Source organism: Dipodomys spectabilis, unplaced genomic scaffold (assembly GCF_019054845.1).
Source record: "Dipodomys spectabilis isolate Male_0828 unplaced genomic scaffold, ASM1905484v1 ptg000173l, whole genome shotgun sequence".
In the NCBI taxonomy this organism is placed as follows: Eukaryota; Metazoa; Chordata; class Mammalia; order Rodentia; family Heteromyidae; genus Dipodomys; species Dipodomys spectabilis.
This window is the reverse complement of record NW_024870850.1, coordinates 9,606,368-9,622,419: the sequence shown is the minus strand read 5'-3', so window position 1 is coordinate 9,622,419 and position 16,052 is coordinate 9,606,368.

Sequence of the window (16,052 nt, the reverse complement as noted above, 5' to 3'; positions counted from 1 at the left end):
GAGGTCCTGTGGCTTGATTGGTTTCTTAAGTCAGTTTGTTGGAACAGGCAGAAAAATGCTCTGCTTTACCCAAGATTTTGAGATCCCCCTCCCAGGTTAGTTTACTGGGAGGGTGATCTGCTTTGCGAATCACAAAAGAGGGGGATGCAGTGATGAGGCTAGGTTCTGGGTAGAGTTGAGGCCTTTCAACAAACAGTTGCTTTTCCCTGGGGCTATTTTGTGAAAAAAACTCACAGCACCCAGCCTGGAGCCATTCTCAGGGTTTCTGTTTTTCAATTGATTTTGGTGGCTGCTAGAGGGAGGGGCAGCCTCTGGCTCTGGTTACCCAGTGAGGAGAGCCACTCCAATGGCTGGCGCCTGAGCTGGGTGACTTTTCCCTGGATGGAGCTGAGTCTGGCAGGTCACTTCGCCGTTAAGTTCTTGTGACCTGCTAAATGACTCATTTTATTCCAAGGCCTGAGCTGGAGCTAGCCGCTCCTCCGAGTTTTGTCGGTATCCAAGATGGAGATCACCAGTGCTGGGGGGGGAGGGGTGGCCTTCCCTCCTCTGCTCCCTGAGAAGGAGTGAGGATGTCGGGCTTCTACTCACGCCGAGTCTTGGATCCTGGGTCATCTCTGGTCTGCAAAGTGCAGGATGAAGTTGTCCGCTCCTTGTCAGTTCTTGCTGGTGTTGAGTAGAATCCGCTCGTCCGCTGTGTCTGGCTCCTTCGTCCCGGACTGTGTCTCAGGTATCCCATGGGGTACGTTTCTAATGCTGGGTTTACACATGAGCCCCATCTTTCTCACTCAAATCCTCAGTTGACTTCAATATCCCTCACATACCTCTTATTTAATAAAGTATTTCTCTCCTAAACCAATCCCAAACAGGGTGTTTCCACACAACTTCTCTGAAAAGATTCATCCATGACTTCTCTAGTTTACAGAGAATTCTGTAGATCTGAAAGTATTGAGCTCATCTGGGTCAAATGCATGAATGAAAGTGTGTATAAAACATATGAAAAAGCCTGGCACTTTTGCTCATGCCTGTCATTCTAGTTACTCAGGAGGGTGATATCTGAGGATCAGGGTTCAGAGCTAGCCAAGGCAGAAGAGTTCATGAGACTCTTATCTCTAATAAAGCACCAAAAAATTGGAAGTGGCACTGTGGCACAAGCAGTAGAGCACTTGCCTTAAGCAGAATAGCACAGGGGCAGCATCGAAGCCCAGAGTTGAAGCCCCATTACTGACAATATATGTGAAAAAAACATTCAAATCAAGTTTAGGAAGTTATGAGCAGGGAAAAATAAATAAGCCTGGAAAGATACTGGAGGACAAGTAATGAAAACAGAACTTCTGGGAATGACATGGGACACAGCCCAAGACATGGACATCAGGGAAGACGTTTACTTACATTAGTTAAAGGGAAAAAAATCAAACATGTCTTGAATCTCTTATTACTGATCTGACCAGCAGCTCCCCATTCCCAGAGCTCTGCTGACATGAAATAGCCCCAGAAGCAGACACTGCATGTGTATCTTAACAAAGGTTGCTATGAAGGAGGTCCAAACATTGGAAATGTTTTGAAAAGTGTAAAGTACAGAATTTATTGAAGATTCCCTAGCCTTTGCACTATGGATGGGGACATTGCTCTTTAGTGTCCGTATGGACTCTTGGTCACCCCAATGACCCTGAGTAACAGTGATGAGTGGAGGAGTCACAGTGATGGTGGGGTGGTCGGGACATCTCTGGAAAGGGGAGTGGAATGGAAGACAGACAGAAAACTCTGTACACTTGGAAGAAAGAATAATATTCATCAGGAAAATCTGAAATGAAGTAGAGCTGTTGTAGTGAGGGCAATGTAGAAGATGCAGAGCACATCAGTGATTGTGTGTGGAGAGCTGCGGGAGCCGACCAAAGATGGCGCGGCCGCATGGCACGTCCAAGCCAAAGATGGCGCTGGCTTCCGCCTTCCGCCTTCCCGATGGCGAGTGCTCTCTGTGAAAAACAACTCCTTATATGGCTATGGCTTGGCTCCTAGTTTGCTTCCGTGTTTGCGACCCTATTGGTATATGCCATGTGGCACCTCGGGATTGGCCATCCAGGAGGCTTATAACCGGAGTGCGGGTGCGGGGCGAGGAGAAGCTAATAATCAAGGTTCCTGAATAAACTGCTTTGAGAAGAATCCCGGGTCGTGTCTTCCTTGCTGGTCGAGGTGGATGCGACAATTGTTTCCAAACTTCCCCCACCTCTGACTATAACCCAAAGAGAATATTCACAATTTAAGGAAACCCAGGAAATCATTTACTGAATGTTCTGTTGCTGCAGGGTAAAGTCACTCAAACTTTGAATGAAGAATTCCCAAGAATACAGGGGGTAAAATCCAGCAATGACCACATCTCCCCTGCTGCATACTACAGATTTCCCTGTGCAAATCCTTCTGCTGTCTTCAGAGAAACTGACCAGGTGTGGATGCTGGAGGAGAAGCAGTGTCAGAGCCACAGGGAACATTGTTGCTGCTTTGAGCTGGAGCTGTGATTCTGGATGCAGATTGTGATTTCTGTGTCAGGCAGGTGTCTAAATGGATCTTCAGTTTTTGTGGCTTCTTGTTACCTGGATGGCATCCACTGTCCTAGAGGAATACAGAGCCCATTCTGCCCCCTGGCTCTGCATCTGGGTTCCAGCTTCAAGGTCAAAGCAGAAGTTAGAAAACATGTGTACAATCTTCTTCTCCACTCCCTCATCACCGTGTTTTCATCCAATTCTGTAGATAATGAAACTCCAGGGATGGGTTCCTTTCTTGTTGAGTTGTTCACAAATTTGTTTGAAAGCAAAAAGTTGAAGAAAAAAAAGCGCACAAAATCAAGTGTCACTAGGGATGATGGGAATGGATGACACCAGAAGATTCCATGTGAAGGTCAAATGGTCATAGAGTGCCATGGCCAGAAAAGGCCCAATCAGAGTTATTGGAGCACCGTCAAACATAAGGATGGGCAAGCTCACAATCCAGGGCCAAGTGAGCCACAGAAGTTTGCTAAATGTACCTATCAATATATTGTGGTGGTCCACTGTTAGATAGATATGTTTTATGATCTGTGACTTTCTGGGAACATAACAGGCTTGCCTACTGAGGATCCTGGTAGGTGTGGGTGTATGGATGGGTCTTGCTCTTCTCTGCCCCCATCATGTCCAGAGTGTTCTGGGAATTCTTGTTCCCACTTGTACAACTGTGTGGTGCCAGCTCTGTCCATGTCTCCCTACCTGTCTTCTCTATTAATTCCTCATAATAGAAGTGAAACCAAGGTCACAACATAGGGTCCTGCTCTGCACAGAGTTCACTATGGTGGCTGGTTCGGTGAACTGGCTGCATATATTTATGAGAAAGGGCTTGGCAAATGTAAGTTGGAAAAGTAAGGATGAAAATGCTATTTGGTATCTTAGCCAGCAAGACCTTGCAAGAACATCAGTGCTGGGGCCTAGCCTGACTTGGGTTCTGAGGTATAAATCTTTGTTGCTTCTATACCCAGGATTACCAGTATGAGCCACCTGTGGCTGGCTCAGAAGAGAAACATTTATCTTGTTCTCTTCATCTATTACTCTATTTCTGTTAAATCTGCCCAAGAGAACAGGCCCTCCCCACTTTCTCTTCACCTGCCTGAAACCAGTAATCAGCTGTCAGTCACCTGACTGTGATTCAGCAACGGACCACACACTCTGTGGTCACTTCTTCATCCACAGAGGTCACTTCATGAACCACCCTGGTCAGGCCTCCGTAGGTCAATAATAAGTTCCCCAGACTCTGTGGTCATTTCCACATTCGCTGTGGTCCTGGCTAAGCACAATTCCCCTTCTCTCTCTCTCTTTTTCTCTTTTTCCTTTTCCTCTGTCTTTTCCATGCTTTTCTATCTCCTGCATGTAGGCTGTTTGCCTTTTCTGCCTGAACCATGTGTCAGGTTTCCTTGATGTTGAAGCTAACAATATCTACTTCATTGTCATTTATATCTACTCTATTCCTCTAAGTCTTCTTCACCATACATTTCAAAAATGAGAGAAAACTTGGGGATCTGTGTTGGGTGTTAATGCATCTCTCTCTATCTTTCTGTCTGTCTGTCTGTCTGTCTGTCTGTCTGTGTGTAGCAAATGTGTTGTGCAGAGGAGTTACCATTATGTAAGTCAGGTAATGAGTACATTTATGTTTTTATAATGTTACTCCGTTTGTCCCTCTCTTCCCCATCCACAAGTTGTATGCTTCATTTTTCACATGGTGTCCAGTATATACCACTGCTGCATTTGTCAGGGTGATTAACTGAACACGATGATCTCCACTTTCTCCCCTATTTCTGACTCAAACATATAATTGCATGCTCAAGACTCCATTATGTCTGTATTACTCACCTCACTTTTTCCATTCATGTGTTGATTGGAATGGAGCCTGGTTCTGAAACTCAGCTTCTAAGTAGGGACATGATAAACACTCATCATATGTAAACACAAACATAACAAATACCAATATTTGTGTATGTGTAATGTGCATATAATATTATAGCTTTTGTCATAGTATGTTACCAACGGCGTTATAACATTTCTTTTGGCAACAGCTTTAATAGCGTCTGTTATTATTAAATTTCTTTTTTTTTTATATTTTATCTCATTTTTTCTATTTTTTTATTTTAAAACTTTTTATTGTGAAAATACCATACTGAGGGGTTATAATTACATGGGTAAACTACTCTGTACCTACATGCCTGCCTTCCTTCCTTCCTTCCTTCCTTCCTTTCTTCCTTCCAAGTTCCTTTCTTTCTTTCTTTCTTTCTTTCCTTCCTTCCTTTCTTCCTTCCTTCCTTCCTTCCAAGTTCCTTTCTTTCTTTCTTTCTTTCTTTCTTTCTTTCTTTCTTTCTTTCTTTCTTTCTTTCTTTCTTTCTTTCTTTCTTTCTTTCTTTCTTTCTTTCTTTCTTTCCTTCCTTCCTTCCTTCTTTCTTCTTTCTTTCTCTCTTTCTTTCTTTCTTTCTCTCTCTCTCTCTTTCTTTCTCTCTTTCTTTCTTTCTCTCTTTCTTTCTCTCTCTCTTTCTCTTTCTCTTTCTCTCTCTCTTTCTCTGTCTTTCTCTCTCTCTTTCTCCCTCTCTTTCTTTCTTTCATTTTTGATTGTGAAAATACCATACAGAGGGTTTACAATTATTTGGGAAAGATAGTGAGTACATTTCTTATCAAGCATTGTTGCCTCCTCCTTTGTTTCCCTTCCCATCACTTCCCCTTTCCACCCCCACTACACTGCCAAAGTTGCAGTTTTTTTTCCACATAACGTCTTGTACATCTCATTGTTTCAATGCGCCCACCTGTAACTCTATTTAAGCAATTTGGTTTTTCCTTTACCCTCCACAAATTATACCAACATCAAATACAGTGAAAGCAGGGCTATACCATGGGGGATGTATGTTCAAAGTATCAAAGAAATCATCTTATAAATATGTTGGAAACAATCGCAAGAAAGAAAAAAAAACATTGAATCTTTATCTTGGGGTTAATTTCGCCTAACATCAACTTGTCTGATTGTCTGTTTGTCTCAGACGTATACTAGTTATTGCAAAGCAGGGAAACCTTGAGACTGATGTCCCTTTGGGCCTGCCTTACTTCACTTAATATAATTTTTTCAAATCTTTCCATTTCCTAACATAGAGGGCAATGCCATTCTTTCTGTTGGAGGAATAGAATTCCATTGTGTATGTATACCACAGTTTCTTGATCCATTCATCTACGGAGGGGCATCTGGGTTGGTTCCATATCTTAGCTATGGTAAATAATGCTGCAATAATCATAGTTGTGTTGGTAGCTTTAGTATGATCTTGTTTGTGATCATTTGGGTAAATGACCAAAAGTAGGATTGCTGAGTCATAGAGGAGCTCTATACGGAGTCTTATGAGGAACCTCCATACTACTTTCCAAAGTGGTTGAACAAGTTTACACTCCCACCAACGATGCAGTAAACTGCCCTTCTGTCCACATCCCCTCCAGCATCTGTTGTTATTAGAGTTCTTGATTATAGTCATTCTAATGGGGTGGGATGGTATCTCAATGTTGTTTTGTGTTGCATTTCTTTTATGGCAAGAGAGGTTGAGCATGTGTTCATGTGTCTATTGGCCATCCTTCTTTCCTCTTCAGAGAGTCTCTTTAAGTTTTTAGCCCACTTATTTATTGGGCAGTTGTTTCTTTGAGGATTTGTTGTTGGGGGGATTTAATTTTTTGAGTTCCATGTATATTTTAGATATGAGACCCTTGTCAGTTGTGTGGCTAGTTATGATCTTCTCCCAATGCTTGGGCTTTCTATTAATCTTTCTAGCTATGTCCTTTGCCATGCAGAAGCTCTGCAATTTCATGCAATCCCATTTGTCCAACCTTTCTTTGATTTGTTGTGTTTCTGGGTCTCTATTAAGAAAATTTTGGCCTGTGCCAAGGAGACCTAAGGTTTCTCCTATTCCATCCTAATGTTTTCAGAGTGTCTTTTTTGGCTCCGAGTTCTTTGATCCATTTGGAGTTGATTCTGGTGCAGGGTGATAAATAGGGATCTAGCTTTAGTTTTCTACAAGTCGTTAACCAATTTTTCCAGTACCATTTACTGAAGAGTCTGTCTTTCTTCCCTTCTATTTTTACCTCCCTTATTGAAGATTAGATGGCTATGTGTCTGTAGGTTCAGGTCTGGGTTTTCAATTCTATTCCATTGGTCCTGAGGTCTGTTATTGTGCCAGTACAAAGTTATTTTGATATTATTACTTTGCAGTAGAGTTTGAAATTTGGTATTGATATTCCTCCTGCACTGTTCTTTATGTTGAGGATCGTTTTTGCTATTCGGGTCTTTATTGTTCTATAGGAATGCTTGGATTGCCTCTTCTATTTCCTTGACAAATGAGGTTGGAATATTGATAGGTATCACATTGAATTTGTAGATAGCCTTGGAAGTATTGGGATTTTCACTATGTTGATCCTTCCAATCCAGGAGCATGAAAGTTTTTCCACTTTCTAAGTTCTGTTTTGATTTCCTTTTTCAGGTTTTTCAAATTTTTCATCATAGAGGTCCTCCACTTCTTTGGTTAAGTTAATTCCTAGGTTTTGTATTTTTTGTGTGGCTATTACTAATGAAGTTGTTGGAATACAGAGAAGCCATTGATTTTTTGAGGGCTAATTTTATACCCTTCTACTTTGCCAAAGTTTTGAATCAGCTTCAGTAATTTGGGAGTGGAGTCCCCGGGAATTCTTTAAATACAAAATCATGTCATCTGCAAAGAGGGAGAGTTTTACTTCATCTTTCCCTATTTGGATTCCTTTTATGTTTGCATCTTGTCTTATTGCTGTAGCTAGGCATTCTAATACTAAATTTAAGAGAAGTGGAGAGAGTAGACATCCTTAGCTCACTCCTGACCACCATTAAGTATAATGCTGGCTGTAGGTTTGTCATATACAAACTTTATTGTATTGTGGAGGACTGTTCCAGGAATTCTTAGTTTTACCAGAATCTTCATCATAAAGGGGTGTTGGATCTTCTCACATGCCTTTTCTGCACCTATTGAGATAACCATGTGGTTCTTATCCTTGCTCTTGTTGATGTGATTAATTATATTAACCAGCTTTGTATCCCTGAATGAATCCTGTTTGATCATGGTGTATGATTTTTGGATGAATTGTTGATGACTGTTGGTCAAAAATTTTTTGAATGTGTTCGGTAGTGAACTTTCTCTTTAAATTTCATTGAAGAGTTGGAGGAGTATTGGTGTGAACTCTGCATTGAAGGCCTTGTAGAATTCCTCTCTAAAGCCATCTGTTCCTGGTCTTTTCTTAGATGGGACGTTTCTTCTTGCTGTTTCTATTTCAATGCCTGATATGGACCTGTTAACATCGTTTAAGATGTTTTGGTTTACTTTCCTCATGTCGATATTTGTGAGGAAAAGGACCATTTCTGCTAAGTTCTCAAACTTATTAGCATAAAGTTTTGAGAGGTATTCCATTATAACGTTCTGAATCTTGTTTTTGTCTGTGGTGGTTTCCATTCTCATCCCTGAGTTTATTTGGGTGTGTTCTCTTCTTTTTCTGATAAGATTTGCTAAGGGTATGTCAATTTTGTTAATTTTTTCAAAGAACCAACCCTTTGTTGTATTGATTCTTTGTATGATTTTTCAAATTCTAATTCGTTGAATTTTGATTTAATTTTAATTATTTCTTTCTGTCTACTCAATTGGGGTTTATCTTGCTGCTCTTTTTCAAGGAGGTTTAGATGTCTTATTAAATTGTCGTTTCACATCTCTCCAATTTATTGATGTAGGAACTCAAAGCTGTAAACTTGCCTCTGAGTGCTGCCTTGTTGTGTCCCAGAGGAGCTGGTAATTTGTGTATTCATTTTTGTGGAATATCATGAACATTTGTATTTCCTTTCTAATCTCTTCCAATATCCACTGGTGATTCAACAGTGTGTTGTTCAGCTTTCATGTGTTACTGTTGAGCTCTTATTTTATTCCCTTGTGGTCTGAGAGAATGCAAGGTATAACTTCAATATTTCTGAATATATACAAGTTTGCTTTGTGGCCTAAAATGTGGTCTATTTTTGAAAATGTTCAGTGTGCTGCTGAGAAAAATGTGTATTCTGATTCTACTAGGTAAAATATTGGGTAAATGTCTGTTATATCCAGTTGATCTATGCAGTTGTTTAGATCTGCAGTTTCTCTGTTGAGTTTTTGCAGAATTGATCTTTCTAGTGGGGATAGAGGTATGTTAAAGTCCCCAACAATTAAGTCTTTGGATCTATGTGACATTTGAGGGAAAGTAGTGTTTCTTGGATAAATTTGATTGCTCTCTGTTGTTTGGTGAATAGGTATTTAGAATTGTAATATCCTCCTGAAGGAGAGCTCTCTTAATTAATATGTAGCGACCTTCTTTATCTCTTCTCACTAATTTTTATTTGAAGTCTGTTTTATCTGATATTAGGATTGCAACTCCTGCCTGTTTATAGGAGCCATTTGCTTGGTAGATTTTGTTCCAGCCTTTCACCTTTAAAATGTGTCTGTTTTTATGGGCAAGATGTGACTCCTGAAGTCAGCAGATAGAAGGATCTTTCTTTTTAATCCAGCTAGACAGTCTATGTCGCTGAATTGGAGAGTTAAGTCCGTTAATGTTGAAAGATAGAACTGAGAGGTGTTTGGGGGTTCCTGCCATGTTATCCATCTTCTTGGGTGCTGCGGCAACTGGGTTCTTCCTGTGGTTCTTGGATTCTCCGTTTGGGTGCAGTTTCTTGGTCTTTATTGTGGTCTTGTTGGTTTTCTATGTGTAGGACATCTTTAAGTATTTTTTGTAGGGCTGGTTTGGTGGAGATGTATTGTTTCAGTTTTTCTTTGCTTTGGAAGGTTTTTATTTGATCTTTGGTTATGAAGGAGAGTTTAGCTGGGTACAGTATTCTTGCTTGATAGTTGTCTGTCTTTAGGGAGTGGTATATGACATTCTAGGCTCTTCTTGTTTTTATTGTCTCTGCTGAGAAATATGAGGTGATTCTAATTGTTTTCCCTTTATATGTGATTGATCTTTTCTCCTTGACTGCTTTAAGGACCTTTTCCTTGGTCTCAACTGATCCTGTGCAGATTATAATGTGACAGTGTGATATCCTGTTCTGGTGCTATACATTTGGGGTTCTAAAAGCTTCTTGTATCTGAATAGGCCTATCTTTTTGCATGTTTGGGAAATTTTCTACTAGGATCCTGTTAACCCAATTTCCTAGACTATGTGCCTCTAAGTGCTCCTCTACATCCATTATGCTTAGATTAGGCTTTCTGATGGTGTCTTCCAAATGTTGAATAGATCTGTCATATTTCTTGGATTTGTCTTGAATAGGTGTATGTTCTTTCTTTATAATATGTAGGCTGTCTTCAATCCTCGAAATTCAATCTTCTGCATGGTCTTACCAACTGTCAAGGCTTCCTACTTTGTTTTTATTTTTATTTCTTATCCTTGTAATTGATTGGCTTTGGTGGCTTCAAATTCTTAGTTGGAGCTTTGTTTTAGATCTTGTATGAACTTCTTTACTTCCTTAATTTGGTGTTCAGTGTTTATTCTCAAATCATTAGTTGATTGGTTATGGTTTCCTTGGACTCCCATTCCTTCTGTTGGGTTCCATTCAGCATTCCCTTTGTGGTCTCCCTGACTTCTTTCAGCTGTTTGTTTATGGATTCCATGAATGTCGCTATTGATCTTTGTCTATTGTCATCCCACTCTTGCAATTCCTAATTACTCTTTGATTAGCTTCCTCGCATTCATCCAATTCCTGTAGTTTTCTGTGACTGTTCTCAGCCTGCTCACACAATTACTTTATTTCTCTTTGAGTGTTCTCAACCTGGTCATGTAATTTCTGTATTACTCTTTGAGTAGCTTCTTCACACTCATAAGATTCTTCTATTGATCTTTGGTTTGCCTCCTCTTGCTCCCTATCATGCTCACACTGTGTCCTTTGCAGGTTTTCAATCTTTTCATTCATCATTTTAGCAGTAGTGTTCGTAGAGCTTTTTGGGAACTCTCCTCTGGATTTTTCATTATCTGTTCTGTCACCTGATTATCATGAGTGGGATTTGAGATACCCAGACTTGCCATTTTCCTTGTGCTTGTCTGGCTTTTTCTGCCCATTTGGTATGAAAGTAACACCAATTTTGTGCTAGAACACTATTTTAAGTCAAGCACCAACAACGTCCTCTACTTGCACCGTTAAAAGTTTGCAGATACAATCTAGCTGAACAGATACAATCAATTCATCTTCAAACAACTATGGATAAATGAGCTAAGAACAGCAAAGAAGAATTTGGCTAACCAGAAATTATTAGCTTTAGGGAGAAATGTGGGGAAAATAGGATTAGAGGGATGTGGAGAGGTAAAGGGAGAGTGAAATTAACCAAGTCCTAATCTCAAAGAGGGACATGGGTTGGGCAGAGTAATAGAAGAGAGAGAAAAAACAAAAGAGAGACAAGTAAAACTGGAAAAACAAAAATGTAAATTTAAAAAGTGAAAGTTAAAAATTATCTAAGTGAAATTGTGAGAAGAAAGGGATAGAATGAGAGGAGTGGAGGGCTAGAATAGAGACATGAAAAACTAAACAATAAAAATTCTTATAAAATTATATAGATTTAAAGAGATAATACTGTTATTAAAGAATTTAAGGCTAACAAGTGTTGAATTGAGTAATAAATTCCTGGATTAAATATGTACACAATGGGGGAAAAGGTCTAATAATCGATGATGGGTATATATCTGAAGATGACGAGAACAGCAGTTAAGTTACACAAAATAGAAAGAGAAAAAAAAAGAAAATATGAAGAATAAAAAGGACCAAAAGGTCAAAAGAGATTTAAAAAAGCACACACAGACACACATATATATATAATAAAAATTATAAGAGGAAAAAAGATATTAAAAATATTGTTTATTTTTTAAAAATTAAAAATTTAATAAAAAGTCCAAGACATAGTTCCTGCTTTTTTTTGGGGGGTGGGGGGTCATGAGAAGGTCCTGTATCTCCCTTGTGTCTGTAACCAATCTCTTGATGGAATCTCTGGTCTGCTTGTGGTGTTTTTTTTTTTTTTTCTCCTGTGACTTGATTTGTTTCTTAAGTCAGTTTGTTTGAGCAGACAGAAAAATGCTCTGCTTTATGCTGGATTGTGTGATCTTCCTCTCAGTCTAGTTCAGTGGGAGGGAGATCTGCTTTGAGTATCACAAAAGAGGGAGGTGACTGTTTCCTCTATTTTGGAGATGCTGTGTTGAGTCTAGGTTCTGGGTAGGGTTGAATGAAGCCTTTGAGCAAACAGTAGCTTTTCCCTGAGGGGAAAACTCACAGAGAAACTCACTGAGCCCATCCTGGAGCCATTCTCATGGTTTATATTTACAGAGTTTCAATTGCTTGTCTAGGCTGCTGTAAGGAGGCGCATCCCCTGGCTCTGTTTTCTCAGTGAAGAAAGTCACTCCTCAGGCGGTGGAGCGACTTCTGCCTGGGCTGGGTTACTTTCCCATGGGTGGAGCTGAGCCTGGCAGGTCAGGTCAGTGTTCTGGGACCTACTATTGGCTCCAATTGTTTCCTTCCAAGGCCTGTGTGGAAGCTAGCTGCTCAGCCAGGCCTTTGTCAGTATCAGAGATGGAGAATTCCGGTGGGGTAGGGGAGGGGTGGCCTTCCCTCCTCTGTTCCCTGAGAATTGAGCAACAATAATAAAAAATGCATTGAGCAATAGCTGGGAGCTGGTGGCTCAAAAACGTCATCCTAGCTACTCAGGAGGCTGAAATATAAGGATGGTTCAAATCCAGCTTGTGCAAAAAATTCAGTGAGACTCTTATCTCCAATAAACCACTCAGAAAAACTGAGAATGGTGCTTTGGCTCAAGTGGTAAAGTGCCTGCCTTGAGCTGAAGAACAGAGGGACCAAGCCTAGGCTCAGATTTTAAGCACTGTGACCAACAAAAAAAAGAATTGAGAAACATAAATTAGGTTTTACATTGAAATAAATATCTAACCAAAGCCACGAAAACTTAAATTAGTTGCTATTTTTTTCTTTGTCTTTTAAAGGAAACCACAATGGGAAAAATATGTATGCAAATTAAATTGCACATTATGCACATTATCTATCTGAAATATGTCTATGAGAAAATAGAAAATCTAAACACACACTCCATAATTGTTTTATCAAAGGAATCCTGTGGGATAAAAGAAGGCAAATATGAGTTTAGATGGGTTAGTATTGCCAAGAAGTTGCAAAATAGGAGAAGAAAAATAAAAAAACTGTAAAACACAAGCCAATATTCTTACCATTGTATGTTCACACAGCCAGTTAGAGAATTTCTACCTCCTATCCCTTTGGCTGGTGGAAGCTTCCAGTGCATTGCCAAGGGACTTCCGTATCGCAGTATCCCAGCCTAGTTGGTTTTGAGCCATTCACCACCTGTTAGAGTAGGAGTCTGGTTTTTGCCTCTGGGAGCTTCCTGATCCACCCCTACCAGGCCAACCAACCTAGGGCACAAGCCTCACCACGTGCATCAAGCTGTCCCCAGACATGACAAGCAGCTTGTCTGAGCTGCCAGCTCCTGCGCATGGTTTGGCGCCTCTGGGGGAAGATGGGGCTCAGGGTCCTGCTCTAGAAGGGGGAGGATACTCTCTACATGCCCTGGGGCATGGGGCAGTGATCATCATAGGAAGGAGAGCTGGGCCTTGAGCATGAGGGACTGCATGTGGTTCTGGAATACCGCAGGGTCTTGCCCATGTCTGGGCACAGATTTAGCGACAACAACACGGGGTGGATCCTGAGCAGCAGGCCCAGGGAACACGGGTGGGATCCATAGTCTATTCCTGCTATTCTGCTGCCTCTCTGGGTGGAGGTGTCTCACCTGCCACACGTGGGATTCTCTTTTCTTTTCTTCTGCTTTCAGAGTTTGGGATGATTTTCATTTAATGATTGTGTGGCTTTAATATATTGGCTATTCTGTCTGTTTGTCTGTCTGTCTGTCTGTCTGTCTTACCCTTTATTTTTGTACGTGTTTCTGTTGAGCCTTTGCCATCATTGGCACTGCTCACTGTGGCATCCACAGACCCTAGTGAGAAATGACACCACTTGCTTTTTCTTTAAAAAAAATTAAATACAGGATTGACGTTTATTGGAATTGGGTGGCAAAAGTAAAGGGAATTAAATATGAATTTATGTTTTCAATATGAAAAACGTCTCTGTGTGTGTGTGTGTGTTTGTGTGTGTGTGTGTATCAGCCCTGGAAGTCAGGGCCCCAAGCTCCCTCTCTTGGCTTTGTAATACACATGTGGAATTTTAGCATTTGACAAATACCTCCTGTCCCATATTTTTACTTGTAAGTTAGAGATGGAGTCTCAGACTTTTCTGTCCAGGCTAATTTTGAACTGTAATCCTCAGATCCAAGCCTTTTAAGAGAGCCACTGTTGTCTGGCTCACAAAAATTACGTGTCTACTATTGAAATTCAAAATGAATTTAATAATAGATTTCCACAAGAATGTGAAAATTTAATACATATTACCCTAGTTTTAGTCCATATTTTAAGAGTAACACTTTTTCTTTTTTGAGATTATGTAATTACATAAATTTCACACTATTGTGGCATAATGATACTTAGCTAAAGTCACTAACAAATTTTCACCTTCACAATGCATCTTGTCATCGTCTTGATCTACTAAGCTTATGAACTCTACAGACTTTAACAATAAAACTGTTTCTTCCAAATTGGATGGTATGTACATTTCTTTCCTTTTGATAGTATCAGCTGTTTCCTCTTTCTCTCTCCTTCCCTCCCTCTCATCATCACTCTTGAGATGCTTAGTTCACTTTCATCAATGACCAGTGCCGCTGATGGGCCCTCTGCTGTATTTTTTTTACCCATTTTCCTCCACTTCTTTGCCCTCCTCCTGGCTTCCCTCAGATGTGCATGCCTATGCAGCATATATGGTGTCAAGGGCATAGAGTGATTTAGAAGTTATGTGAAAAGTAAGAAGAGGTCCTTTATTTCTTGGGTCTTACTTATTTTGTCATATCTCAATGTAAAACATGTTTATTACATGTAATTTAGTCCATTCAAATGGAGATTGAACATCACTGGATTTTAAAAATATAAGCAGAAATTGAAGCAATGGAAGAAGGACACACTATCTTTTGCCAGCATAGCTAACGAGATCTCCAAAAATCGAGTGTGGCTATTCTTCTCTTTTCTCTTCTTCCATTTCTGTTTGGAAGTCCTTAATGATTTGGTACAATAAGATGCACAAATTGGTTAATTGTGAGCTCTGGAGATTGATTTTCCTAAGATTAATGATGAGTCCATCCTTTCCCACCTTCACTTGAGTATCTCCTGGACAGCTGCGGTCCTCTGGAACAGAGGCTGGCACTAGCCCGCTCCTGGTCTGTCAGTCCTGAGGATGGAGGCTGAGCTTTCCTAATGCACCAGGCTTGAAGAGATCCTTGGTTCATTACCCCTTGGTTGTGTCTAAAGACAGAAGCATCTCTACCGAGTAAGTACTGATGTATTAGATACATGAAGAGTCTTGGAAATGCCACCACTTACTCATAAATATCAATATAATGGTTTTGGGTAGCCAGATGGTAGGACAGCACAGTAAAAATTATTTCACCACTTGTGTGAATGCTTCAGTTCCCTATGTTTTATACATTCTTATAGTTGTGTTCTGTTACCAGAATGGTTAACCAAATTTTTTTTCTTTCTACCTATATGGTACTGGCTCTAATCCTGTTAAGGTCTTCCCCAAACTACAATACCTGTATTATTCTAAACTCTTTCTGAGTACTGCAGAGGGACTATCACAATCATATTGAAGGTCTGGGACTCAGTTATCAAAACAGCATCAATGGCAGGGTGCTTGTGCCTCATGCCTGTGATCCTAGCTACTCAGGATCCTGAGATCAGAGGACTGCAGTTCAAAGCCATCCCAGGCAGGGAATTCCATGAAACTCTTTTCTCCAATGGACCACTGAAAACCAGAAGTGGCAATCATTAAATGAGCACCTATACAGAACAGTGAGCACTCTATTCCTTGAGTCATTGTAAGTGGTACAATCTGTGAGGCTTCCAGACTTTTCTGTCTCTGTGCAGATGCTTTTCTGTTTTCCATCCATGGCTCAGCAGAATTAGAGACAGCACTATGTGTATTTCTGTCATGCATGTGGGGGTGACGTCATTCCACTGTGTCACCGCTACTGCATTGAAAAACATCAAGATCTCTGGACTCAGAGACATGTGCTTGTTTGTCCATTGGACTCCTCCTGGCTGAAAAATATGGTGATGGCCTGACAATATTCCTATTTCAAGCTCCTCAACACTTTGCTTTCTTAGAGACTCTTCAGAATCATTCTTGTTCTCATAGAACTGTAAAGATCATTGAGAGTTTTGAAGTCTGAGCCTATTTGATGTTTTTATCCTCTCTTGGGGAGCTATTTCTCTTCTTATAAGTGATTCCATTTCTCCATCCATTAATATTGAGAATTCTTACAGACTGGGATGACAATGTTCTGCTTGGCCAATTGTGTATCCTGTATTTTTGGATTT